Genomic DNA, 27006 nt, shown 5'->3' with positions numbered 1-27006 from the left:
CTGAGATTTTAACCCTCGTTTCACAATTCGAGGATATTTTGTAAAAACAGATGTATATAATATAACTGATGGATCGACTATCTCCCTTCATCAGAAATAAATAAAATAAAATAAACCACACTTGTTTCTACTACTGATAATACTCGGCTAACCATACCATTAGACCTGCGCATGCGTAATAAAGCATTCTGCCGACAGGCATATTTATCTGAGTAAGGGCGAGTGAAGTGTTAGGGCAACGTATTCAATACGGTGCTTAGTACAGTATGGTATGTGGCGTTCTGTGTGATTATTGCAAATATTGAACATATATTGGACCCTACGAATCTGATGTAAAACGACTCGACTTTTGCTTACGCATCAGTTGCGAAAAGACTTCCGTGGCAGTCGGATTTCAGGGCTTCACAAGATTAACTCCTCCTTTTAAGCGCCCTGATTCCATATCTGTCTCGGCCTCAGGTAAGTCCCAGGCTTCGCTACTTTTTGAGGCTACAGTTGAAGCCATCTAAATGACAACGGAGATATATATTACGCACTTTGTTAATAGCTTGAAATTTATGCATCCCATAGAATACAGGTTTTATTAAGGCATCGTAATCAGTACAGCAAGAAAACAAAAAAAAAAAAAATTCCTAGTAGCCCGACTGCATCCGCATGATTCATCACTGTTTTGGTGTATTGTTGATGCTGAGGCTGAGAATAAACTTTCAATCGGACGTTGCTACTTAATCATATCGTCGCCATTCTTCGTTCCTGATTGATATGCTTTATTTTTCTCCCTAAATGTAATATTCATATGTTTTATCGCCAAGATCAGTTGTAATTGAACTTATCCGAATAATTCCCTCTATGGTGGTGTCAACGTAAGAAAACACGGTAGGCACGTGTTCACAGAAATTTGCGGAATGCGTACACTGCCACGACTTTGCACACAACGATTCATAACTATCTTTGAACGGAGTGTGGTTTTCGAATATTTGTTATCATTAAAAATCGCTGACTACAAATATTCACGAAAGATTTTATGTTAATGAGTCATATTCAAGTTATATGATTGTCATTTGCTACCTAACATCACATTAATATGGGTAATCGTTCGCTCTATGTGTGAGGTATTAGGACAGTGCATGCGTGTCTGTACGTGTTGTTATTATATATATAAGTATTATTCGCAAATGCTCCGGAGAATAATAAACTTATAAATTCATTACGTATGACGGGAAAATGCATAAACTCTCTATACAGAGATAAAATTTTACTCAGAACTTCAGCTTCATCAACTCATGCCAAAATTTAAAAACGCAGCTCTTCTAGATCAGAAAGTATGGATCACATCCTTCTGAAACATTGCACAAAGCTTATAAAATCGAAGTTGGTTCATATATGCCAGTTAATAAATTTAATCTTTGAGTGATTGAAATATAATTCTTAAAATATAAAATATATTATGTGGTTTATTCTTAGGAATGTTTGAATGGCTAAAATCAATCATAAGCTCATTTGCAAATATGATAATTTTGTAAATTGCAATTATTACACATGCACACCTCCATTTAGTATTTTACTTTATTGATAATTTTTAATTATTTCTGAAATGCAGATTTATATATATAGAAAGAATAAATTTTAAATAGACATGGTGTGTGGAGTAGGTGTGTGATTAAGTGAGTGTGTGTGATTAAAGAATGCTGGAGGAATCGTAGTTTCACAGGTCTCAAAAGTGAATAAAGCAAGTACTAAAAGATGGAGGTATTTTGGGGTCCAAAGGGTTATTAACATTTATGCAGATTGTTGTTAAAAGTATTAGGGATAAGAATGAAGTATTAGTACATCTTGGCTAGAGATTATAAACACGTGGCTTCCCTTGATGAGTTCTTTGACTTCCTGAAGATCTTCGATAATAATTAGTAAGACTTAGCTGATAGAGGATGATACAGTTATTGGATAGCATGTAACGGATAGTGTAATGTAGTGGATTGTATCTTCTGTGAGGGCAAAAAGAACAAGATGGAGAACACTGCTATTAGTAATGATATCAGAAGAATTGCAACCAATAAAAGTAGAGGTTTGTTAGTAGGCAGTATCAAGGTTGTGGAATGCAGTGTATTTTTGAAGTCATCTGGTGTGAGATTAATGTTAATGAGGCAATGTATTGTTAGTTGCTGCAGTGGGCCTAGGGGTGCAAGGAAAGATATAGCTGATATGTATCAGCAAGTAAGTTAAGTGTGTGTAAAGGAAAGGTAATTATCACAGGAGACTCTAATTATGGAGATTGGAAGGAGTGAAAGGACACACTGGGAAATGGAATTTATGCAGTAGTTCAGATCTTATTCTAAAATAGATGCCAAATTCGATGATAATCATCAGAGGAGTTGGTCATATCCACTAGCCATTTTGCCTGTTATTATTGAAGATCTGGAAGGTGGGCAAGCATGTGAAACTTTCAGTTGAGAAGGGCTTGTGTAGAACTCGAGAGTAAATAATTAGAGCAAACTTAAGGGAAAGCTTGGAGCAATACCATGACATAAGAAACCACAAGGGAGAAGATGCTAGAAGTACAGAGAAATGGTCAAGGGGATGTTTGAGGGAGGCCAGTATCATGCTGCATACTCAGAAGGAATGTTGTCAGTATGCTGCATACTCACCTTCATATTCCCATCACAACAGTTCCTCTCCAAAAGAAAAACAGGTTGTGTGGGGTGGAGGGGGACATGATACAAAATCAGATCAGTAATCCTCTGAAGTACAAAGCACAGGCAATGAGGGTCAGCTTTGGTAAAGAAGGCAAAATCGAATTATGAAGTTGGTAGCATAGGCCAAAGAATTCTTTTATTATGTGGCAAGTAAAAAGAATAATATGGAAGGATGTCTTTAATAAATGCATATGATATGAAAACTACAAAACTAGAAGAAATAATTGCATTTCTGAGTGATAAGCATTAGAGATACTAAGGATATTGTAAAATCTCACTGTGAATGTTTCTCTGGGACAAATCTTAGCACTGGCAAAGTCCTAAGAGAATATAAGGAGGGTAAGATAATTCCATTCCATTAGGTTGAATCCAAACCAGAGATAGGACATTAATGAACTGTTAGTATATCAGGGAGTGGAGACTAAAGTTTTGGAAAAGTTTGTGAAGACCAGATTCAGGAATTGGTAGATAGGAATGATACTTTATGCTGAATATGAAATAAGAGTTTTTTTTTTTTTTTTCCCATTTCATGAGGAAGCAGTCTGGATTTAGCAATTTATTCTGCATCTATTATAGTGACAGGCAAGTTGGATATAAGAAATGGCTGCACTATGTTATTGTTAGATTTTGCAAAGGTATGACAGGATTCTGTATGATAATCTGTTAGTCATGAGAAATGGAGTTAGTGATATGAATAACAAGATGGCTGACACAGGTCAAAGAGTAGTAGTAGTGTATAGGGTGTAGAATCAGAGAGAAGGCAGCTGACTATGGTGTGCTGCAGGGATCTGTACTTGGTCCACTTTTGTTAGTTTCTGTATTAACAATATTGGAGATGATTTGAAGGATAATATCTAGTTTGCTGATGATGCTACTTAGGAAGGGAAATAGTGAATAAATGATTGTGTAGGATGACTTGAATAAGGACAGAGGATAATGGTGGAAAGTTTAATGTGACAGAGCCAAGTTATTCATTTGCTTCCTGGTGCTTCTCAAACCAAGTCTAAACTATTCTGGCTGTGCGTACAAGTGTAAACTATTCTGTGCATAAACTATTCGGCTGCCCCCCCCATCATAACCCATTTAGGGTTATGATGGGGGGGGGGCAGCTGAATACCGCCATATGTGGGTGATATTCGGCCCAAATCATCACGGATCCACCCTCATGTTTCACAGTTGGAATCAGACAGTCTGAATTGTATACTTCCTTAGGGATTCTCCATACACAAATCTGATCTGTTGTTGGGAGTAAAGTAAATGCTGACTCATCAGACCATATTGCTCATTTTCAGTCCTGTGATTTGATGGTTTGGCCATTGCAGATCGTCCATGGATGTTGACTTAGTGAAGTTCTCTGTGGACTTTCTGTGAAAATAGGGTCTTCAAGGTGGATATTCAGTTCAGCTGTCACTTTTGCAGCAGTAGTTCTGTTTAAGTTAAGGGATATTACATCCCATATAGTTTCTTAGCCGAATAAGAAACTCAAAGAGTTTCATGCCGAATATAGTAAAAACTATATATAAAGTTCGGTGATTCCAAGCGTAAGCAAATACCTGGATACTGCAGCACTGATCCCAAAGGGTAGTGGAAGCTGGGGCAACTCGTGGTAGAGGTGGAGTGAGCTCCGATCACTATTCTTGATATTTGCCCATAATGTGAACTTAGCTCCTAGGAACTGTATTTTTGTTCACATTATGAGAGAAGGTCACTACCCAGACCGGTTTCGACCTTTATTGAGGTCTCATCAGTGAGTAGCCAGACCTAGTTAATATCAAGTTTGTAGCGAACAGAACTTGTACCCCTACTACGAGTCTTGCCGTGAGGTGCTCTTCTGTGTTTACAATACCGAACTACTGTCCACATAATGTGGACACCTGCCGTCATCAATACTGAACATTCAGTAACCAGAAAAAACTGAACAGAAGCTGGTTATTTCTTTATTACTGAATTTTAGTTTCTAAAAATTAAAAAAAAAAAAAAGGAACAAAAGCATATGTTTAATTGCAGAAATGATCACAATATTATACATTGCAGATTAAATTTGATTTAGCTTATTGTCAACATTGATTCCTTTTAAACTTGCAGCTTTTTATTCAGTTAACATTTTTTTTTTTTGTCACTTCCTTACTGAGTAATAAGTGCCTCCATAGTGCAATTGGAAGAATAACGGGACATTGCATCCTTCAATTGGTAGTGACCTGAGTTTGATTCTCCTCATGACAAGAGGAATCTATATATGCTTTTTCAATTGAAGGTGAGTTAGCTGATCTCACATAGAAGTAGCAGTTTTTCTCCTGGAAACTTGGGTTTTTCATCCTGCATATGGGTAAATTGGCCGTGGGAACATATTTACACACGAGATACTGTTGGTGGTGGATGGCAATGTGTAGTGTCTTTGTGGTAGTATTAATAGCTGGAGAATAAAGTAAATTGTGTATAGTGGAATAGAGTTTCCTCCTCCTGTGATGAGCCCTTGGACTTCTTGGAGACATCACATAATAATAACAAATTTATCAGTTTTTTTTGTCACTCACTTTAAACAGTATAATTTTGGTAAATGACAAGTAGCATAAGCAAAAAAGGTAGTTTCCTGAGATATTCTAATTGTGAAGAATGACCTGACTTTTAATGCTGGTTTGAAAATGTATTTTATTTTATTTTTATAACTTCCAAGAACTATTTTAAATAAGAATAAGATCTTAATAAGCTCACCCTTTCACAGATTGATGAAAGATATAAGTAAGATTTAATGTGTATTGTCTTCTCTAAAAAAAAATGGTGTGTACAGTTACATTGTCCTTTGATTGCTATATCCAAAAGTAGCTTATTTTCTTTTGTGTGTATTGAAGGCCAAATGTATACCTATCCATTTTAAATTAAGTTACCCTGCTGTCAAGTACTGTGGAAGTTTTTATTTCATATTTTTTGTATCTTACTACAGAATGTAATATTCTTTCTTTAGGACATTGCTTTAACCAACTCAAGATATGCAATAGACAGTGCTCTAGATTTTCACATATTGAGTTAAGATAGTGAAGTGGGTAGGAGGGTGGAAAGAAGGTCGTTGAGAAATGCAGCACAGGCTTGATTTGCACTTATTGGAGATATACTCATAGCGTAATGCATTTGTACTATAATTAAACCTAAATATTTAATGTAATGTTAAGGTGATATTATAAGCATTGTGTCATTTAATAACATCCAGTACCTACTATTTATTACCAACAAGGTTATTGATTTTTAATATTTATCTTCTAAATTCTTTAAAAACTAAAACCCAGCATGGGGTCTTCAACTATTTGGCTGCCTCCTGAAAAATCGCAATTTGTAGAATATTTTTATTATTGACATGTGAATGGATTGAAACTTAATTTGCTTAATATTACATCATTATATTAAAACAGTTTTAATGTTATTTCCTAATACAGTGCATAGAAAGAAGTTAATGGACATCTCCCATGGATAAGGTGCATTGTGCCATATAATGAGTCACTTGTTTGTAGCCAGTATAAATTGGAGGAATATGATACTCCCAAGTCAGTGCAATTGTGTTCAGGTTAAATGGCTGCGAGAAGGGAATTGATGGAGTTTGAAAGAGCCATTGTGATAGGACGCCTTGTTGCAGGCCCATCTGTTTTTTGTTGACAAATTGAACTGGATTTCTCAGGTCAACAACCAGTGATACCATACTGAGATGGAAGTGGAGGGAGTTGAGTGCAAATCGCAGTGAATGACTCGCCACACTCATAGAATGTGATCATTGGGTACTATGAAGGATAACATGTAAACGCCACCGTTCATTGACTGTCATGTTGAATGCAGAGTTTCGGGCATTGACTGAAACATGAATCCACACAAAAACATTCAGAACTGAGGCTCACAACATGGGTTTCCATGGTAGAGCTGCAATATGTAAGCTCCACATGCAGCATTGTCTTCAGTGGTGGAAAGAGCATGTATAGTGGAACATTTGAAGCGTGGATGCTGTGTTATGGACAATGAATCATGCTACACCTTCTATCGAGCAGATTGACAGGTATGGATGTGGCAGGTGCTTGGTGAATGTCTCTTACCAGAGTGTGTTATTCCAACTATGAAATTTGGAGGTGGTAGTGTGATGGTATGGTCCTGTTTTTTCCTGGTTTGGCTTCAGGCCTCTGTTTATGGTGCCGTGAACATTGAACTCAGAGAGGTATCTGGACAATGCAGTTCTGCCTACTTTGTGGCCTTTCTACAGAACTGACAATTGTCTCTTTCATCAAGGCAGTGCATTTTGTCTTTAGACTGCTGTAACTGCATGGTTTGTAGACATGAATGTCACCACAGAGCTCTGATCTCAACCCTATTGAACATCTGTGGGATGAACTGGAGCATCAGGTGAGGTTTAGGGATGTCTGCCCCACAACAGTCCAGGACCTTGTACAGGAAGAATGGGACAAAATTTCCATTGATCGCTATTGTACACTGTGGAAAGTATGCCTTGTAGGATTGTTGCTATCATTGCAGCTAAAGGAGGCCCTACATCTTGTTAAGGTGGGCATCATGACTTTTTTGTCCTTTACACTATGTTGTCCATTGACTTCTTTCTAAGCAATGTATATTCTCAAGGGGATAAATAGGGTACTATGATAGTACTACTACACAGTTAAGTTTGCATTGTTACTAGTGTCCTATTAACATTAAACCATAATTTGTTACGGTTTAATGGAATGAAAACAACATTAGTAATGAAATAAGCATATGTTTAACGAATCCAGTATTTTCTGTCACAGAGGCTCTATTAAGAAAAGAATATACATTACTCAAAGGGTGAAAAAAAACAATTTTGCTAGATCTTGATAAGGGTAATACACATGTGCTAATTTCCAGAAGAAATATTAAAAAGGTTCATTAAGAATATTAATTTATGGTTGTCTGACTTTATTTAAAGAACCTCCAGTCTTTTTAGTCACCTCCCATCTCCTGGTTAAAAAAAAGAAAAAAATACATGCCCCTTATAAACCTCTACTGCTCCCCCCCCCCCTAAATTATCCAAACAATTGTTGAGGTCTTATTTACTGGCATACTTAAAAATTCTAACTACTTCAAATCTTGAATTGAAATTTTAGTTTTAGGCAGTCCTGATATTGTAGCAGGTTTGGTATAATTTCTTTATTCACTAATATCCCTCTTTCCGACATTATTGATCTCTTGAATTTTGACATTCATACTGGTTAATTCACTTGAAAGAATATACCTTTTTAATTTGAATGATACTAGTATCTTTAATTTAATTTATAACCAAGTAAAAAAAAAATTCCACTAACTTGATATCCAAACCCAAATGATGTGACTTAAATATGAGATTGTCATGTGGAACCCTATCAAATGCCTTTGCAAAGTAAAAAAAAAATAGTATATTTTTTGCCCTCATCCACTGCGTTTTACAGCATCCACGGATGTTGCAAAACGCAACCAGATTACTTAATCTGCCCAATCATTATTATTATGTTTATTATTACATGACACCTCCAAGGAATATAAGGACTCATTGTGGGAGGACACTCTATTCTCCAATTCTTCCTTTTCCCTATCATCATCTTTACTCCCTTGCTCTCTTATTCCCTTCTCTCACACCTATTTTTGTTCTCCTTGCATTAGCTAACCTCTCTCCTGAAGTCATTCTTCATGCATTCCACTTCCTTTCTCATCAGTTCATTTTTCTATTTCTAAACGTTCTGCTTTTACCCAACATTCTCTTGCATGACCATCTGTTCAAACAAATGTTTCCCTTTGCTACACCATTCAAGATTAAATCCATCGACAGCTCGTTCACGTTCCCTTCATCCTCTAACATGCTACTTGCATCTTACATGTCAGCACTCATCTATTTCTGACTCACTATCTCTGTTTGCTTAACATTGCCACTAAAGACATCCAACATTCCCACTGCCTATATTAGATATAGAAAGATAACTAAATGAACTTTTTAATAGTAATAGAACCACTTAGGCTGAAAAAACTAAATGATGTAATAAAGGTTTAAAATATAAAAGGTAACTGGATTTGATGAAATAAATTCAGAACTTTGGAAGTAAAGCAGGATATTGACATTTGATTTCTGATTATTGTTGGAAGAAAAGTAAAGTACAATCAGATTAGTTAAACAGTAAGGTTATATCTGTATTTAAGAAAGGATAATGGAGAAATAAACTTATTAAGTAAACATTCCAAGTTCTGGATAAAATACTTCAAAATATTGCTAACAATTTACTTTCAAAAGAACATTAGCAATTTCAAAGATGATTTATGTATAGATAATATTTATATGTAAGAAACAAGGCAAATGGAAATGGTTGCATTAATTGAGTCTGTTGACCCGAAAATTGTCAGAATAAGTGAGACATGGTTGGATAGGGATGACATTCTGAGGGGAATAGAGATAGAAGGGTACGATGTTTCGTGAGGATAGAAAGGGTAAAAAGGAAGGGGGAGTGCTATTGATGATAGAGAAAGAGTTATATCCATATAAAGTAGAGATGCAAGTGGGAAATGTTAGATAGAGGTGAATAGAATGAAATACTTAGTTGGATGTTGTTATAGACCTGGTAATGTGGATGGTAGTGACTATGAAATGTATAATCAAATTAGCCAAGCAAATAAGAAAAGGTGATTATTATGGGTGATTTTAACTATGGCAATATAGACTGGTATGATGATATAGCAACTGGAAGTAAAGAAAATTAGTTTTTAGGGACAACTACCTCAGGCAGTATATAACAGAGGGCACATGAGGATTGAGGGTTTTGGATTTGATCATATCATCAGAGGATGTAATGATGAGGTTTCAAATCGCCCTCCAGTTGGTGAGAGAGACCATGAAGTGATTACCTGGGTGGTTGCCAGCAGTGTGAGGACCTCCTTTGAGAAAAGGTATATGTGGAATTACAAGGCTGGTAATTATGAAGAGCTCAGGAGACAGCTTGCATGTGTAGCATGGAATGCTACACATGCATGCTGTCAGGGTAAACAGCACAAAGTCTGAACCTTTCACAGTCTCCGTTGGCCTCTGCCAAGGGTGTGTTCTGTCACCCCTCCTTTTCATAATATTTATGGACTGGATTGATAGGCACAGCCGAGGCAGTGAGTGCGTCAGAATTGGAAGATGTAGCATTGGATGTCTGCTTTTTGCAGATGACCTAGTTCTGCTTAGCTCTTCCACAGATGACCTCCAGTGGACCTTGGATAGTTTTGTAGCTGCTTGTGCAGATGCCAGAATGAAGATCAGTTTGGCCAAAACTGAAACATTTCTGGTCTCAAGACAACCATCCCAGTGCACTCTACATGTAAGTGGAGTCCCAATGAGGCAGGTGGAGAAGTTTAAATACCTTGGGTCCATATTCACGAATGATGGAAAATGGGACGTAGAACTAGATACTCGAATTGGCTTAGCAAGCTCAATATTGCAGGAGCTTGGATGTTCGGTAGTATTGAAGTGGGAGTTAAGCCAGAAAGCAAAGCTGGCTGTCTTCAATACAGTCTATGTCCCCATCCTCACCTATGGTCATGAGAGTTGGGTAACGACTGAAAGAATGCGGACACGAATCCAAGCAGCTGAAATGAGGTTCCTTCGAGGGGTTGCGGGGCTGACAAGACTCGACAGAGTCAAAAGCTTTGCAATTCAGGAAACCCTCAATACTCAACTGCTGCTTCTCCGTGTTGAGAGATCACAGTTACGTTGGTACGGGCACCTGGTCAGAATAGAATGCCTGAGGCTCCCTCAGCAGACCCTCTTTGCCAAACCAGAGGGTGGGAGGCCACGTGGAAGGCCAAGGACTCGCTGGATAGATTATATCGAAAACCTTGGGTGGACACGTTTCGGAATCCCACCAGAACACCTGAGCTTGGTGGCAGAGGATTGGGATCATTGGAAGTTCCTCTTGCAGCTGTTGCCCCCACAACCCAATTTGGAAAGGTGGGCTTTGAAGATGTATGTATCTTTACCAAAAATTTCAAAGGTTGTTTAATTTAAGATATTATTATTATTATTATTATTATTATTATTATCCCAAGACCCCCATGGAGTTAAAGACTCATTTAGGAGGTCCTTTTGTCATACAAACAGCTGATCATACTATGCCTTAAACACACTCAAATTCTCTACAGACACCACACTCTCAGCAAGGCATTCCAATCATTCACAACTCTGCATGCAAAAAAACAACATTGCTTCTCACTCCCCTGCTCACACCCTCCTTATACAGCTTCCAGGGATGTCCTCTGTTCTCCCCTAATCTCCCACTGTTTGCTGTAAAACCTCTCCAACATTGATCGTTTTCAGGTGCAAACAAAGTTTGCACCTGAAAATATCTTCAGGACTGAATATGATATTGTACTACCTTAACCAGGTAAGGCAGTATAACACCGGGCAACTCGCAGCAAAGGTGGACCAAGCTACCATCACTCCTATTCCAGTATCTCCCATAATGCAAAATGCATCTCCTTGCGGATATGTATAATGTTATGCATTAAGGGATTGGCCACTACCCAGACTAGTTTCGACCTTTACTGAGGTCTCTCTTCAGTAGTGGCCAATCCCTTAATGCATAACATTTATACATATCCTCAAGGAGATGTTTTGCATTATGGGAGATACTAGAATAGGAGTGATGGTAGCTTGGTCCACCTTTGCTGTGAGTTGCCCGGTGTTGTTGCTGCCTTACCCCGGTAAGGCAGTACAACACCATATTCAGTCCTGAAGATATTTTCAGGCGCAAACTTTGTTTGCTCACACTTGGATAAAGGATTAAACTAAATTTATTATAGTCTAACCAAGTGAAAAATTAACTTTCATTCAACTTATAGTTATAGCCATTTCAAGGAATATTGAAATTCATTTATAAGTTTCTATTATATAATAATGCCTATAATACATTCCTTAATTCTCACTATATGTTACACGTAATTACAGTCGTCCCTTGACTTGTGTCCATTTGAAGATATGTCCGTGATCCTATAAGAGAATAAATAACATTTTCAACTGCACTTTCGAACAAGATGCAAGTGAGCATAAAGTAAAAAAGTTTCTATTTTGCAACAATGCATTATTCGCAGTGGCAACGATGCATTCAGCGGCAACCTCCTTCGGCAGTCAGCACGTGTCTTCAACAGTTCCTCTTTTGATTTTGTGTTGAAGAAGGTTATTGCAGAATATTTAACGATAAATATTTTGCCATATTTTGTGCAACATGGCCCTACATGCCCAATCAAAAAAACTAGTGAAGAATTGCAGAAAAAGAGGTGAGCAACTGATCTTGAAATGCAGTTGCAAGTTTTTAAAGCAACATGAAACTGGTAAGCCCATCAATGTGATTGCACATGACTTTGGATGTTTTCATTCTACAGTGACAGCCATCTTGAAAAATAAGGATAAAATTGTAGAGGTCGTGAAAGGATGTGCTTCCATTAAATTGATAATAGTGATGAAGCCACGACAAGGTCCTATTGCTGATATGGAAAAGCTACTTGCATCAGAGATACAGGACTGAACCAAAAGGGCATGCCCTTTAGCACTAGCCTAAAACAAAAGCGCATACCCCTTGGCACTATGACCATAACCGCTAAGGCACTAAGTCTCTTTAACATGTTGAAGGAGAAAGCAGGGCACGATTAAGACTACAAATTCAACGCTTCTTCTGGTTGGTTCATGAGATTCAAGCAGCGTTTTGCACTGCATAACTTGAAAATGTATGGTGAATCTGCAACTGCCGATAAGAAGGCTGCCAAGGATTTATGTGGAGAAATTGGATAAAATTATTGTGGAGGAAGATTATTTACCACAGCAAATATTTAATATGGATGAGACCTCCCTGAATGGAAAAAAAATGCCCGAGCAGACATTCATCCACAAAGAGCTAAAATTTATGCCTGGTTTCAAAGCTTTTAAAGACCATATTACGATTCTGTTGGGGGGGGGGGTTAATGTGACACTGGATATAGACTGAAACCATTTGTGATATGGCACAGTAAGCATCCACAAGTCTTCAAAAACATTAGGAAGCATATGCTTCCAACTCATTATCGGAGCAATAAGAAGTCGTGGATGATGCAAAAATTATTTGTGGATGCCTTAATCAACTGTCTTGCGAGTGAAATGGAAAGCTATTGTGTGAAATAAAATGTAGAATTTAAAAATTTAATTCTAGATAATGCTCCACTTCATTCGTTTTATATTGGTGATCATCACCAAGTTCAAGGTCATGTTTCTCCCTCCAAACACTACTTCGTTAATCCAACCAATGGATCAGGTCGTGCTTGCAGTGTTTAATGCTTATTATCTATGGAGAACTTTTTCACACGCCATTTCTGCCACTGAAGGAAATGATAACTCTCTGCAATTCTGGAAAGCATTCAATATTTATCATACTATTAAAATTATTGCTATAGTTTGGAAAGAAGTGATCTCTCAATGTATGAGTGGCATATAGATAAAGACATTAAAAAAGTTTGTGCACGATTTTGTAAGTTTTGAAAAAATGAAGACCTTTGTAAATTGAGAATTGGTCGAACTGGAGAAACAATGTGTGGCAAAAAAGGAAGAACGAAAAGAAAGAGGGAAAAGAAAAACAGGAAGAGGTAGTTAAACAATTCACAGTGAAGGGTCTTGCAGAAAGGTTCTCTGCAGTTAGCGATGTTCTCAAAATGGCTGCAGACATCAACTTTAATGTTGAACGCTATGTATTAGTAGAAAGGAAAGTACATGATGCCTTTTCTTGCTATAAACAAATTTATGATGAAAAGAAGAGGAGGAATAAGTAAAGCACATTGAACATTTTCATTAAAAAAAAAAAGTTGCACCAGAAGAACTGCAGCCTGGTCCTTCACATAGGGAAGGCAATGAAGATGTAATTGTGGAGGATTTGGGTGATTATTCTCCTGTTTTATAGTGACAATAATGCATAGTACAGCTTTATAAGGTTTAAAAATTTAAATGACATTGTACTTATTATGGTTAAGTCTCTCTGTTGATTTAATGTACCAACTTACGTCCTGCCGATGGAACAGAATCCCGATGTAAGTTGAGGGATGACTGTATATGGAAATATGTTTTCCTTTAATATGTATGCCACAGCACAGCTGATCATGACTTAGTTTGTGTTTACATCCATTTACTATTCGTAATGGATGTTCAATATATGCAAATTATCCATCAACAATAATTTAATAGGAGAGACGAATAATAAAACTCAAAAATAAGAAAGTGAGTCTGGGTCCATAGTGCTGTGGAGCCAGATTCACTTTTCATGATGCACTCAGTCACATGATCTGGTCTTTGCAGAATATTATTTTTTGAATAACAGTGTTTGAAAAGCATTTTCATTATCTAAAATGTTTTTAAGTATTTAATTACTACAGGCTAATTCATGTTGTGAGTGGTGAAAATAAGCTTTGGACAATACTGTTTTAAAGTTTTTTCCCACTTGGTTATACTATAAGTTAAAGATGCCAAGAAATTATATTCTTGGTTTCATCCTTTATCCAAGTGTAAGCAAACAAAGTTTCATGTGAAATAACTTCATGACCGTGCTACTTGTATGTAGAGGCTAATGACTTCACATCAGTATCCCATAATGCAAAGCACAAAGCCTTACAAGTTTTAGTGTATTCTTCAAGAGCCAAGTAATCTTATGAGCTACTAAGCCTCTATTATACAAGTAACCCAGTCATGAAGTTACTTAATGCACAAATTTTGTTTTCTTTAAACTTGGATAATGGATGAAACCAAGAATATAATTTCTTGGCACTGTAATTTATAGTTTAACCAAGTGAAAAAACTTTCAACAAGGATATGTAATATGATGTCAGTATTGTTGTCTTATTCCAACAGATGAAACAGAATAAATAATAATGTGATTTAGAAAACAATCCTTTTATCTGGAACAAAGTAAATGGAGTTCTTGATGTAAGCCAGTTGTGGTATGACAAGAAATTATATTCCTGGTTTCACCAAGAATATAATTTTTGGTTTATCGGAGGTGTGAGGTGGCTGATAAAAGTTCTATCTTTAGTCTCTAGAGCAGGGTTTCCTGTTTATGTAAAAGTACATGAACTTTAAAACACTATAGAAAAAAAAAATTCTTAGCTCACCCAGAGTACTAATGTACTTCAGGTTTCCAACCTTTGGTGGGTGAGAGTTTAAAAAAAAAAAAAAAAAAAAAAAACTTGCAGCACATTTTCTCAGCAAATGAAGTGGCATTTCTTTGTTTTACTAATAGTACTGTACTATCATAGTAGGAGGTATAACTTTGGATTATTTATTAATCATATAGGAGCTACAGCACCACTAGTGTTTTCCCAAGTACACCGGATTTCATGCATCTTATTACTTGGTTTGGTTTACGAGTTGTTGAGGTAGCCACTATTTCCATTGTTACATAGTAACAATGGAAATATTTTTCCATTTATTCTGGTTTATTCTGGTTACCCTCACCTCTTTCCTTTTTTTTTTTTTTCTTCTAATAATGATGGGATACCTCAGCACTACGTTACATATCATGTCAGTAGTTACTCTGACACGATATGTAACGTAGTGCTGAGGTATCCCATCATGTCAGTAGTTACCCTAATATATAAATTAGTTTGAGTGATAATGTAAACAGTGACATAACAGCAGAGTGACAAATTATCATTCTCACTTTTCAGTATACTCTGGAATACTGTGCTGGCTCAAAGTTTAAACATGATCAGTGGCACACCCTGAGGGGGGGGGGGACAGGGGGCCCTGGCACCTCCCCAAAGAAAATGGACAAAAAATGCTAGAAAATTTCTCAAAAATCTTTTTCCTAATTAAAATTCATTTTTTTTATTTATGTTGTGTCGTGTCTTCTATTTCTATACTACTTATGAATTAGCGGTCATATAAGGTGGAAATACCTTATATTTCTTGGGAATCGTGGCCACTGTGAACGCAAGATGAACGAAGTAGTGCTTGGGCAGACCGAGCGCTAAAAATATTTTTATCCGTTCAACTTGGCTCCCTCCCTGGGGGGGGAGTCAAGATTAAATCCTGAGTGCACCATTGAACATGACTATCATTTCTTGATAAGAAAAAAGTAACTCCTGGTCTTTGTAAAATCAGTTTAGTCTTATTTATTTATTCATTCCTATTACCTTAATAATGCAGTTGGAAAGATGTCACATGTGCCATTGGTTGGAAAAGACCTGGTTCGGTTCTTTTCTGATATAAGGATATTTCTCAAAAATAAAAGGACTTTTCTGCCTTAAGATTGGTGTATAATGATGCTACATGGCTTGGAGTGTAGATTTAGGCTTTACCTTAGTTTTCCCCTTCCAGATAATTTTTTTTTTTTTTTTTTTTTTTTTTTTTTCTGGGGAGGATGGTGGTGGGAGGAATGTCAGTGTTGGACTTCTCATTTGGAGAATGAGAATTATTGGAAGCCTAACCTATAAGCTAAAATGTCAGGGACCTGGATTTAGAGGCAGTCCATAAAATAACGGAATCTTGAATTGAAAGGTGCCTGGCAAATGGATCTGAGGTCTGTACTTCAGTATTACCTCACTTCTCTTCCATTATGACAACTAACCAGTCCATGGTTAGTTGTCATTACTGCTATATCTATAATAAGTCAATGGTGTTGTTATATATCCATTAGCAGCCATTAATCATTTTGAAATGTTTAATGCTTGAAGTTTTTTACTAATTCTTGGAGAGGAGAGTACATGCTAAGGTCTACTAGCAGAATAGTCATAGATCTTCATGACTTGCTAGTTGTACCCTGAAAGCAGTTGACTTAAGTTGCAATAAAAATATTCTGTATCTTTTATTAACATAAAGCTTGCATCTTAGTGTCTAAACACTAAATTTTCTGATTGAGAAGCTATAGCTGTGAAGAACTGAGCTAACTCTGACAGTTTTTTTGTTAAATGCATTTTGCTCTTGGAATATTTTTTTAGTATGGAGCCTCTGTAGCTCAGTTGGTCTAGATCAGTGGTTCCCAAACTTATTTGGGTTTTTTTTGGTTTACTGCTCCCTTTTCCAAAAAAAAAATTATTCAGCACTTCCCCTGGAAACTACTTTCTAAGACCTGACCAGCTCTACCTGATACATATAAAAGAAAATTGCATGAAAATCAGATCAGCAGTTCTCGAGTTTTAAGCCAACAAACAAATTTTGTTTTTTATTATGCATCTAGTAGAGATTTTTGAAATAAGACACCTTTTGGAACTGAAATTTTAAAGCCATTTATGGAAATCAACAAAAGAAACATAAATTGCATGTAAACATAAGACAAGTTGGAGCTGAAAATTTAATAACACTATTAAAATTAAGAAAACAAACATAAATTGCACATATGTAAAAATCGCACATAAAATAGTAAATAACAATCAGTAATATTAAAAACAATTCTAATGAGAAGGATGAGCCTGGTGTGCTGCTACCAATTGATTGATATTTGGCTCTATATTTGTCAGCAGCATTCTTAAATCACCGCGATCAGTTATTTGCAGTCAGTTTCTTTTTTTTAGTTAAAAGATTTGTGACTGCACTGAACCCATGTTCCACTAAATATGATGATGGAAGTGCAGTTAAAAACTTTTTTTTACTACAGCCTGCAATCCAGAATAAAGTATGGACATCTGCATTTTCAACCATAACTGTTTAGTACTCTTTTTTTTTGAATTTTAATTTCAATTGCTCATTTGTTGTTACTTCTATCAGTTCTTCTTGTAATAGTAAAGATTCTTCTGTATTTGTATTTGAAAAGAGTCCAAAACCCAATTGGGTATTTTCATTTCAAGAATATTTTTAAATCGTTGGTTGAAATCGCAGTGGAGAGCCTCCAGGTGCTGACAATAGCTCAGCATGTCTTCATCACATTTTTTCACTGTTGATAGATTTGGAAACTGGCTGAATTCTCCTCGTCTTAAGTTTCGTTTTGTACAGGACAATTTTTGACAAAAACGCAGAAATAACAGCTTTTGTTTTTATTAAATTCAGCTCATCTATGTGGAACTGTAAATTTGTTTCATTAAATTTGTTAAACAAGTAGGTCAAATAAGCTATGTCACTTTGAAATTAATCAAATTGGTTCGTAAAGAATGATCTGTTTTCTAAAAACTGTAGTACTGAGTCAAAGAGTTTATAAAATCAATTCAAACAGGCACCCTTTGATAGCCAACAAACATCTGTATAGAGCAGCAAGCAATTGAATTCTTCATCATTTTTAATACAAAGGTTGTACAAACAATTTGTCATTCAATGAATGACTTTTGATTTTGTTGACTGCTGTAATTATATAATGTAATGACTGTGTAGGCAATCACTCAAGTATTTGGCAACTAAATGTTGTCCAATGATCTAGACTAAATGTTGATGATGAATCCTACGCTGAATACATTTGGCACCGCCTCTTTGAAATATGCAATAAAACTGTGATAGTGTCTTACCATTGCTGGAGCACCATCAGTAGCAGCTGACAAGATATTATTCAGAGGGATTTCTTTTTCTTTAAAAAAAAAACTCTTCCAGTGCATGAGCTATCAATTCTCCTTTAGTGTCAGTTAGCAAATTTTTAACAAATAATTCTTGGCAAATTTGTTATTTTATGTGTCATACATATGCTAGAAGTAAGGCTTCATTTTCTGGTAAAGTAGACTCATCAAGTTGTATAGAGAGCTGGGTTTTTTTTTTTTTAAATACTCCCATAATGAGTCTTCAACATCCTGGGCCATTTCATTAATTCTTCATCGCACTGTATTATTGCTCAAAGGAATTTTCTTGATAATATGAGAGGCTGGCTTGTGCTATACAGTGCATATGACCTCACTAACAGCTGGTAGGATTAGTTTTTCACCAACATTATGCGGTTTTCCTGATTTAGCAATCAGTAAGGAAATGTTGTAAGATGCGTGCAACCCATCATCATCTAGTTTGGATGCTGCTGAAAACATATCTGCCAATGTTGGTTGTTTCAAAAAAATTATTTTAAATGCTTGAAAATACGATAAATCCTTATCTTTTTTTTATCAGCATGAACATTTTGTCAAATGTTTTTCTAGTCTTGAAGACTCTTCTTAGATTCATTTGAGAAACTTTTTGGCAAATATCAGGCATATTAGAAATGTTTTGTTTGTTGGCGACTGAATAAAGCTCTATTTCAAATATTCGATAATGTATTTTGTCTACATTTCTTCTTGGGTTAAGCCATGATATTATCTGTAAAGAAAAAAAAGTTAATAAATTGCAAGAATGCAATTTCTCACACATACATAGACCAAATTATTTTTACAAGATAAGGTATAAAAATACTCACATGAAACCTGCCTATTTTATTGGAACAACAATAATTTGCTTTGTGTGTAATCTGGAAGGAAGGTATACTGACTAGGTATTGAATATGCACTAAACGTTTTATGCACTACATCAAATTGCTAAATACTTGTCACACAATTCAAAAACAATCTAAAACTGATTTTATGTGTCTCACGTATTTATAGTATTATACAGTGAACAAGTCATAACATGCACATGTTCCTGCCAATGCATACTGGACTTGTGAAAGTGCGTGCCCGCTGACACTTTGCTTGTTAAGACCTGTTGTTGAATTTCAATGCTGATTGGCTGTAACTTGCATTTGTATGTTTGCTTGGAAAATAAAGCAACCATTACGACCTTTACTTGCGTTATACAACAGTTATATCGACATTTTTTATGATAATTTTTTTCAGCACCTAATATTTGTCCTTTATGCTTTTACTGCCCCTTACTTCAGTTCAATGCCCCTTTTGCTCATATGGCCACTACCTGCCCCCCCCTCCCCAGATCGTTCCAGTGTCCCCAAGGTGGTACCACCTACTTTGGGAACCACTGGTCTAGATGAACCCCCTTTGGTTGGAAATACCCAGCTTTGAATCCAGTGTTTCAATCATTTAAATGGTGAGTTAGCTGGTCTCATATGGAGGTGGAGGGTTTTTCTCCCAGAAACTCTAGTTTCTCTTCTCTCAAAACAGGCAAACCAGCCTCATAAATACATCTTCAGACATAAAATACTAACCCCGAAGGGAATGCAGCAGTTGAGTTACAAGCCATCTTGCTAGTTATCAATATACTCAAACGGACAAACTTTTATTTGCTTTTTCTGAGAGGTGAGAAGTATTCTCTAAGGATGTTAAGAAGTTATTAGAAGCAAAAAAGAAGGATGAGAGGGTTGAAGACTAAGTATCTTGTCATGTTATGATAGAGGTGAATGGGAGAGGAGGGCATTGATTGCAAATGAATCAGTGAATCAATATGGAGGTCTATATGATTTCTTCAATATAGAAGAAATGATGCAGAATTTGATGTATAGAAGGATTTATATGATGTTCACTGACTGCACTTTAATGGATTTGGAGTCAAGTGTCTAGAGTTTTTTATTCACCGAAAGTGCAGAAACACAGTCAGGAAAGCTACAGCAGTTAGGGTGGATGTAGGTGTGTGTGTGTGGGGGGGGGGGGTATATGTGAGAATGACCAAAACATGCAAAACCTACTCTCAAGCAATGGTATCGAATAGGATAGTCAATTCAGGATGTAAAGGTGGCAGGGGGCATAAGCAGATGCCTTGATTTCTATGTATTAATGACAGAAGTAGCAAAATAAGAGGGAGTTCTTGACATTGCTTAGTGTGACCTTGCCAAATGTCAGAGCCATTAGTGAGACTTGGTTAATAGCAGATGTAGTTACAGGGATAGAATGAGAAGAGTTTAGTATCTTTAGGGAGGATAGAGAATATAGGATTGGGATGAGGGTACTGCTGATGACAGCAGATGAATATCAGCTAAAAAGAGTAGGAGACAGCTGAATAGATGGTAGTTTTCATTTGAATCAATATGGTGTGAGATAAAGGCAAATAGGAGAAAGTGGTTGGCTTGTGTTGGCCAGGAGGATCCAAGGATGATGGTGAAGACATTCACCAGCAGATTAATATGATTGTAGGTCAAGTAATTATTATGAGGGACTTTAACTATGAGAAATAGATTGGAAGGAGGATCACATGGCAAGAAGGAAATGGAATTTATGTACCTGCTAAGAGATAATTATTCGAAGCAGCATGTGATTGAGTGAATGCTGTGTGTGTGTGAGTTTTGGATCTGATCATACGATCAAATCTGCCTATAAAGAAGGTGGCCAAGTTGCCTCTGATTGGGGAGTGATCATGCAGTCCTGACATGGTAGGTTGCAAAATATGTGAAATTTTCTGTCAAGAAGGGGGGTGTGTGTGTGTGTGTGTGTGTGTGTGTGTGTGTGTGTTTAATAAAAATCGGTCTGGGTAGTGGCCCCCTTGCCTTTTAATAAAAACATCATCATACATCTCCTCTCGGAGATGTTTTGGCATTAAGGGTAAATATTAAGATTAGTGATCAGAGCTTATACCACCTTTACCACAAGTTGCCTTGGTCTTGCACTACCTGTAGGATCAGCTAGACTTGCAACACTTGCAGGCGCAAACTTGACTGGTTTGTCTGTTTGCTTACTTGGGAAATGGAGTAAAACCAGGTTTAAAATTGCTTGGTATTTTTAACATATATAGGCTAAGAAAGGTTCATTATTACCCAAGACCTCATGGAGTCAAAGACTCATCTAGATCTTTTTATCATACACACACAGCTCATCATACCATGCTTTAAACACACTCAAATTCTCTGCAGACACCACACTCTCAGGCATGGCATTCCAATCATTCACAACTCTGCATGAATAAAAAGCTGCTTCTCACACCCTCTTTATACAGTTTCCAGGGATGACCTCTGGTTCTCCCCTGATCTCTCACTATTTTCTGTAGAAACTCTGCAGCATTAATCCTATAACAACCCCTTAATAACTTGTAGGTCTCTATCATATCTCTCCCCCTTCCTCCTGTCCACCAGACTCTGCAAATTACATCTTCTCAATCTTTCCTCATACTCGACATTCCAGAGGTCAGAAACTACCTTAGTCAGTCGCCTTTGGATCCTCTCCAACATTTCTTCATCCTTCTGAAAACCAGGTGACCAAATGTGGGCACAATAGTCCATGTGTGGCCTAATCTAAGCCTTATACAATGGAACAAGAATCTCCCTACTTCTACACGTCGGTGTCCTCCGCATCATTCCCAGAAGCCTTTGTGTTGTCTTCACAATTTTGGCTATGTGTTCCCTAAATTTTAGATCCTTATCCATTATCACTCCCAGATCTCTTATTTCCTCTACTTCCAACAATATATTCTCACCAAGCATAAATTCTGCATCCCATCTTTGTTTTCCAAATTTTAAAACCTTACATTTTGCAACATTGAACTCGCATCCCCATTTGCTTGCCCAATCACTCAATTTATTCAAGTCTTCTTGCAAGGCCACAACTTTCACTACTCTTCATAGTTCGTCCCAACTTTGAATCATCTGCAAACAACTGAATATCTCCATCCAAATCTTCACCAATATCATTAATATACAAATTAAACAGCAATGGCCCTAAAACAGACCCCCCCCCGAGGCGCACCACTAGTAACTTTCCTTTTCCTGGATATCACTCCCCTATACACAACTTGTTAATGCCTATCAGATAGCCAGTCTCCAATCCAATGCACCAATCTAATATCCAACCCTCCACTCTAGTTTGACTATCAACTTATCATGCAGTAATCTATCAAAAGCCTTTGCAAAATCTAAATGCATTACTGTGTATCCTTCTCCTCTGTCTATGGAAGCAGTCACCTTATTGTAATAAGTAAGTAGATTACTAAAACATGACCTCCCTTTAGTAAATCCATGATGTCCATGAAATATAATACCATTGTTGTGAATCCAATTCTGAATCCTAGTTCTCACAAGCTTCTCCAACAACTTAACTACAACACCTGACACACAGATAGGCCTATGGTTTGATGCTTGAGTTCTATCACCTCCTTTATGAAGTGGCACAACCTCGCCCTTCTTCTACTCCTTAGGAACTTGACCCAGTGCAAGACTCGTATTAAAAAAATGTGTCAAGGCCGGCATCAACTCCCTGGCATATTCCTTCAGAATATGTGGTGATATATTATCAAGTCCCACAGCCTTATTTACATCTAGTTTGCTTAACTCCCCAAACACCTTTTGCTCACTTACAGTCATTCTCTCTTCCCCCATCTTCAACTGCTCTCAATCTCTCCATGAAGTCACATTCACAAGATCGAAAGACCTTTATGAACTGCTCATTAAGTATCTCCACCACACCTTCTGCAACAGCTGTCTTTATACCTTTTTCTCCAATCAATGTCATCCTTCCATAATCATTCTTTCTTTTGCAGGCTACATATCGAAAGAACTCCTTAGGATTCTTTTTGGCTTCCATTAGCTAACTGCTGTTCATACCTCTCTTTAGCTACCCTCACCAACCTAGTCACCTGCCTTGCCTGGTCTTTGTAGTCCTCATGGAATTGGTTATTTCCACTTCTCTTATACTGCCTCCATAATACCCTTTTTTCTCTGTATCACATGCTTAATCTCTTTTTTCATCCATTTCACACCTACCTTATTTAACCTTCTCACCCTTGGAATACATTTAGACATTGCATCTACTAGATAGTTTTTGAAAATCCCCCAAGCTGCATTGATCTCTTTCCAGCTAACTCCTCATTCCATGCTGCACCTGCAAGCTGTCTCCATAATCACCCCCTCCCTTGTAGTTCCACATATACCCTTTTCTTACAGAGGTCCTCGCACTGCTGGCAACCACCCAGGTAATCGCCTCATGGTCACTCTCACCAATTGGTGGGTGATTTGACACTTCATTTATAATTTCATCCTCTGATGAGATGACCAAATCCTAGACCCTCAATCCTTGTGTGCCCTCTGTTAAGGAAGGAGGGAACTACAAAGCAGTGATTATGACAAGCTTAGAAGGAAGCTTAAATCTATGCCATTGCAGAAGAACCTGCAAGAGAAGGATGGCAGTGCAAGGGGAATCTGAAGGAAACAATATCTATACCAAAGGTCAGTTGGATAAATCAAGGTAGAGTTAGATTGATGAGTAGTACCATTAAGCAGAAGCTGCATAACAAAAAATGTTATGGAGGATATATGAGTAGAAAGGTGATTAGCAAGCTCATGAGCAGTACAAGGCTCAAGCAAGAAAGTTGACTAGTATGGTGAGAAAGGCAAAATCAGATTATAAGAAGAAAGTAGCCAAGCAAGTGAAAGAAAATTCCAAAGAGTACTTATGTCATAAGTAAGAGGAAGAATAACTATGGAAGGTTTGCTTTTAACAAGTGCTGATGGTATGAGGTGAGGTGACAGAAGCAGACAAAATAGTTGAGTTAATGAGAGACTACTTTGCAAGGGTATATCATCCCACTGAAGTACTGCTGCGACAGGAACTGATGTGAGAACAGAGGTGGACAAATTGAAAGTTTGCAGAGTCTCAATGTAAATACTGCCATGAGATTAAATGGGATATCAACTTGTGTTTTATGGGAATGTGCAAGGAACTGACAATGCCTCTGCATAGGCTTTTTTTAAATCTCAGTTCTGGCAGAGTTCCAAGAGAGTGAAAAGAGGACAAAATAATTAATTCCCTTGCATAAAAGGAGGACCTAAGATTGCAGTAGCAAATTATAGATCAGTCAGTATTGCAGGAGTTGTAGTACAAGTACTGGAAAAGAGAGAATTCAGGAATGGATGGATAACAATATGATAGTTTATGGGGGGGGGGGGGAAAGACGGTTTGGCTTTGTGAAGGTCATTCATGCCTTTAGTAGTTTGCTAACTTTTTATAATAGTGACAGCTGAGTTGGATAAAGGGCATGGTTACACAACGATGCCATTGAATTTTGCCAAGGCATCAGGCCTCCATGGAGTCCTTTCTAAGAAACAAGTCTATCAAGACTCATCGAGGGAGGTCCCTCCTAGGAAACACAGTCTATCATACCACTCCTTAAATGCATTGACCGTTCTCGCTCTCGCCACTCCATCAAGCAATGCATTCCATGGTTCAACCACCCTCCATGCAAGAAACCACGCCTCACCCTCTTTTTCACAGTTTCCTTTTGTAACTTCCAGGGATGGCCCCTTGTCATCACTCCTTCCTGCTGTTCAACCAAGCAAAAGAACTCCCCAGTGTCAACCCTGTAACCACCTCTCAACAGTTTAAAAGTCTCAATCATATCACCTCTCCTTCTTCTATCTACCAAACTCTGCAGTCTACACTCCCTCAGCCGATCCTCATAACTAACATTGTACAGTCCCGACACCATCTTTGTTATCCGCCTTTGTACTTTTCCACATTTCATTTATCCCTTTCAAATCCTGGGGACCATTTTTGACAAAATACCACATGGATCTCTGGTATACAAATTAAAACAAATGGGAGTGGCTAATGGACCAAACACTAGTATATGGGAGAAACACAATCCAGGGGAAATCAGGTGACTAGTTGCAAGGCTCTGTGCTAGGACCACTACTATTTAATTTGTGCATAAATGATATGGGAAATAATTGGAAGGGAAATTATAATAAATTTAGTTTAATCCAATGTTATGCATTAAGGGATTGGCCACTACCCAGACTAGTTTTGACCTTTATTGAGGTCTCTTCAGTGGGAGCTAGGCCCAGAAGTGGAGATACCAAGCAGAAGCAATAGCGAGGTCATCTTTACCTATAGGAGTTGCCAAAAGGTTTACCACCTTTTTTTATTAAATTACTCTGGATTTAGAGAAAGATGTTGAAAGTTTATTTTTCACTTGGTTAGACTATAATAAATTTAGTTTAATCCTTTATCCAAGTGTGAGCAAACAAAGTTTGCCCCTGAAAATATCTTCAGGACATTCAGTTTACGTGTGTAGAGGCTTAAGTGCTGTGAGGACATCATGTTGGAGGCTTAATGGATTTTTTACAACACTCAAAAAGAATTAAAATAGAATTTAATACTTCCTATATTTCGTCCTAGTCACTAGGACATCTACGGGGATTACAAAAACAATTAATGTAACATATACATAAATAACAAACAATACTAAGCCCAACCACGTGGGTGACACTAAAGTCCTATCTAGGTAGAGCGCCCTCTCTTAGGGCAGTAGTAGGTGGCCTGGAATGTAAGGTGGGAACTCTGGTGATGAGTGTTTCCCAAATCTTCGGAAGCTTAATGCAACCGTATTTATTGAGATTTGGTTGGTTTTTGAGAGCTGCTGCTGCTTCTAAGAAAAGTTTCTCTTTCTTGAATTTGCTGTGGTGGAGCATGGTGGTTTTCTTCCATGATACCCTATGGGTGGTGTCCAAAACATGGTCAGCCAAGCCTGAATGTTCATAGTTGTGTTTGAAGATATACGACTTGTGTTCCTCTAGACGGATGGATGCTGATCTGCCTGTCTGTCCAAAGTACGCCAGCTTACAGGAACAGGGTACTTTATAAACTCCAGGCAGAGAGAGAGGAGGGAGCTGATCTTTCGTAGGAACGGATAAGGGTAGCAAGTTTGCGGTGGGGCTGATATGCTGTGTGTAGGTTGTACTTTTTTAGTATCTTGGCTATTTTTTCGGATGTGCCACGGATGTAGGGTATGGTGATGGCATTTTTAAAATCTTGTTGACGGGGAATGGGGGGAGGAGTTGATTATTTTTTTTGATACTGTGATCGCTGTAGCCATTGGAGAGGAAAGTGCTGTGTATGTGGTTAAGCTCAGTAGTGAGGGCGGTTCCACTGGAACAAAGATTGTGGGCTCTCTTGGTAAGGGTTTTAATAATGCCATATTGTTGAGAGGGGTGGTGGTGGGAGAGTTTGTGAATGTATCTGCCTGTCGTGTGTGTGGGTTTTCTGTATACGGTGAAGGTAAGTGTATCATTAGGCAGGCGTGTGACTAAGGTGTCTAGGAAGGGTAAACAATTGTTCTTTTCCTTTTCCATAGTGAACTGGATTCTTGGATGTAGACTATTGAGATGACTGAGGAAGGAGTCTAACGTGTCTGGGCCATGAGGCCAAATAGAGAACACATCTACATATCTTAGCCAGATAGAAGGTTTGAGTGGGGCTGAGTCTATGGCTCGTTTTTCGAAATCTTCCATATAGAAATTGGCAAGGGGGGGTGAGAGGGGGGGAACCCATGGCAGTTCCCTCTATCTGCTTGTAGATTTTGTTGTTCCAAGAGAAATACCCAGAGTTAATGGCAAAGGAAAAGAGATCTAAGATGTCAGAGGGAAAAACGTTTTCTAAGAGAGATAAGGTGTCAATTAAGGGAATATTGGTAAACAAAGAGGAGATATCAAAGCTTACCAATACGTCTGTCTTATTCAAGGTTAAATTTTCTGTGAGGGCTTTAAAG

The 27006-nt window shown here is 37.5% G+C and overlaps 1 protein-coding gene across 2 annotated transcripts in view; it reads left to right on the top strand.

The window, feature by feature from the left end:
• The first annotated feature begins 208 nt into the window (after nt 1-208).
• LOC150109345 (transmembrane protein 47) overlaps nt 209-27006 on the top strand; it is a 249502-nt gene continuing 222704 nt past the window's right edge. For both annotated transcript variants that reach the window (XM_090412750.1, XM_090412759.1), the window contains exon 1: nt 209-459. The gene's annotated coding sequence lies outside the window, so the exon portion shown is untranslated. The remainder of the gene's footprint in view (nt 460-27006) is intronic.

Source organism: Typopeltis vanoorti, chromosome 2, assembly GCF_054136105.1.
Source record: "Typopeltis vanoorti isolate ZY-2024b chromosome 2, IOZ_Tvanoo_1.0, whole genome shotgun sequence".
Classification (NCBI taxonomy): domain Eukaryota; kingdom Metazoa; phylum Arthropoda; class Arachnida; order Uropygi; family Thelyphonidae; genus Typopeltis; species Typopeltis vanoorti.
Note: the sequence above shows the minus strand (reverse complement) of the source record. Positions and strands in the feature narration are given on the sequence as shown.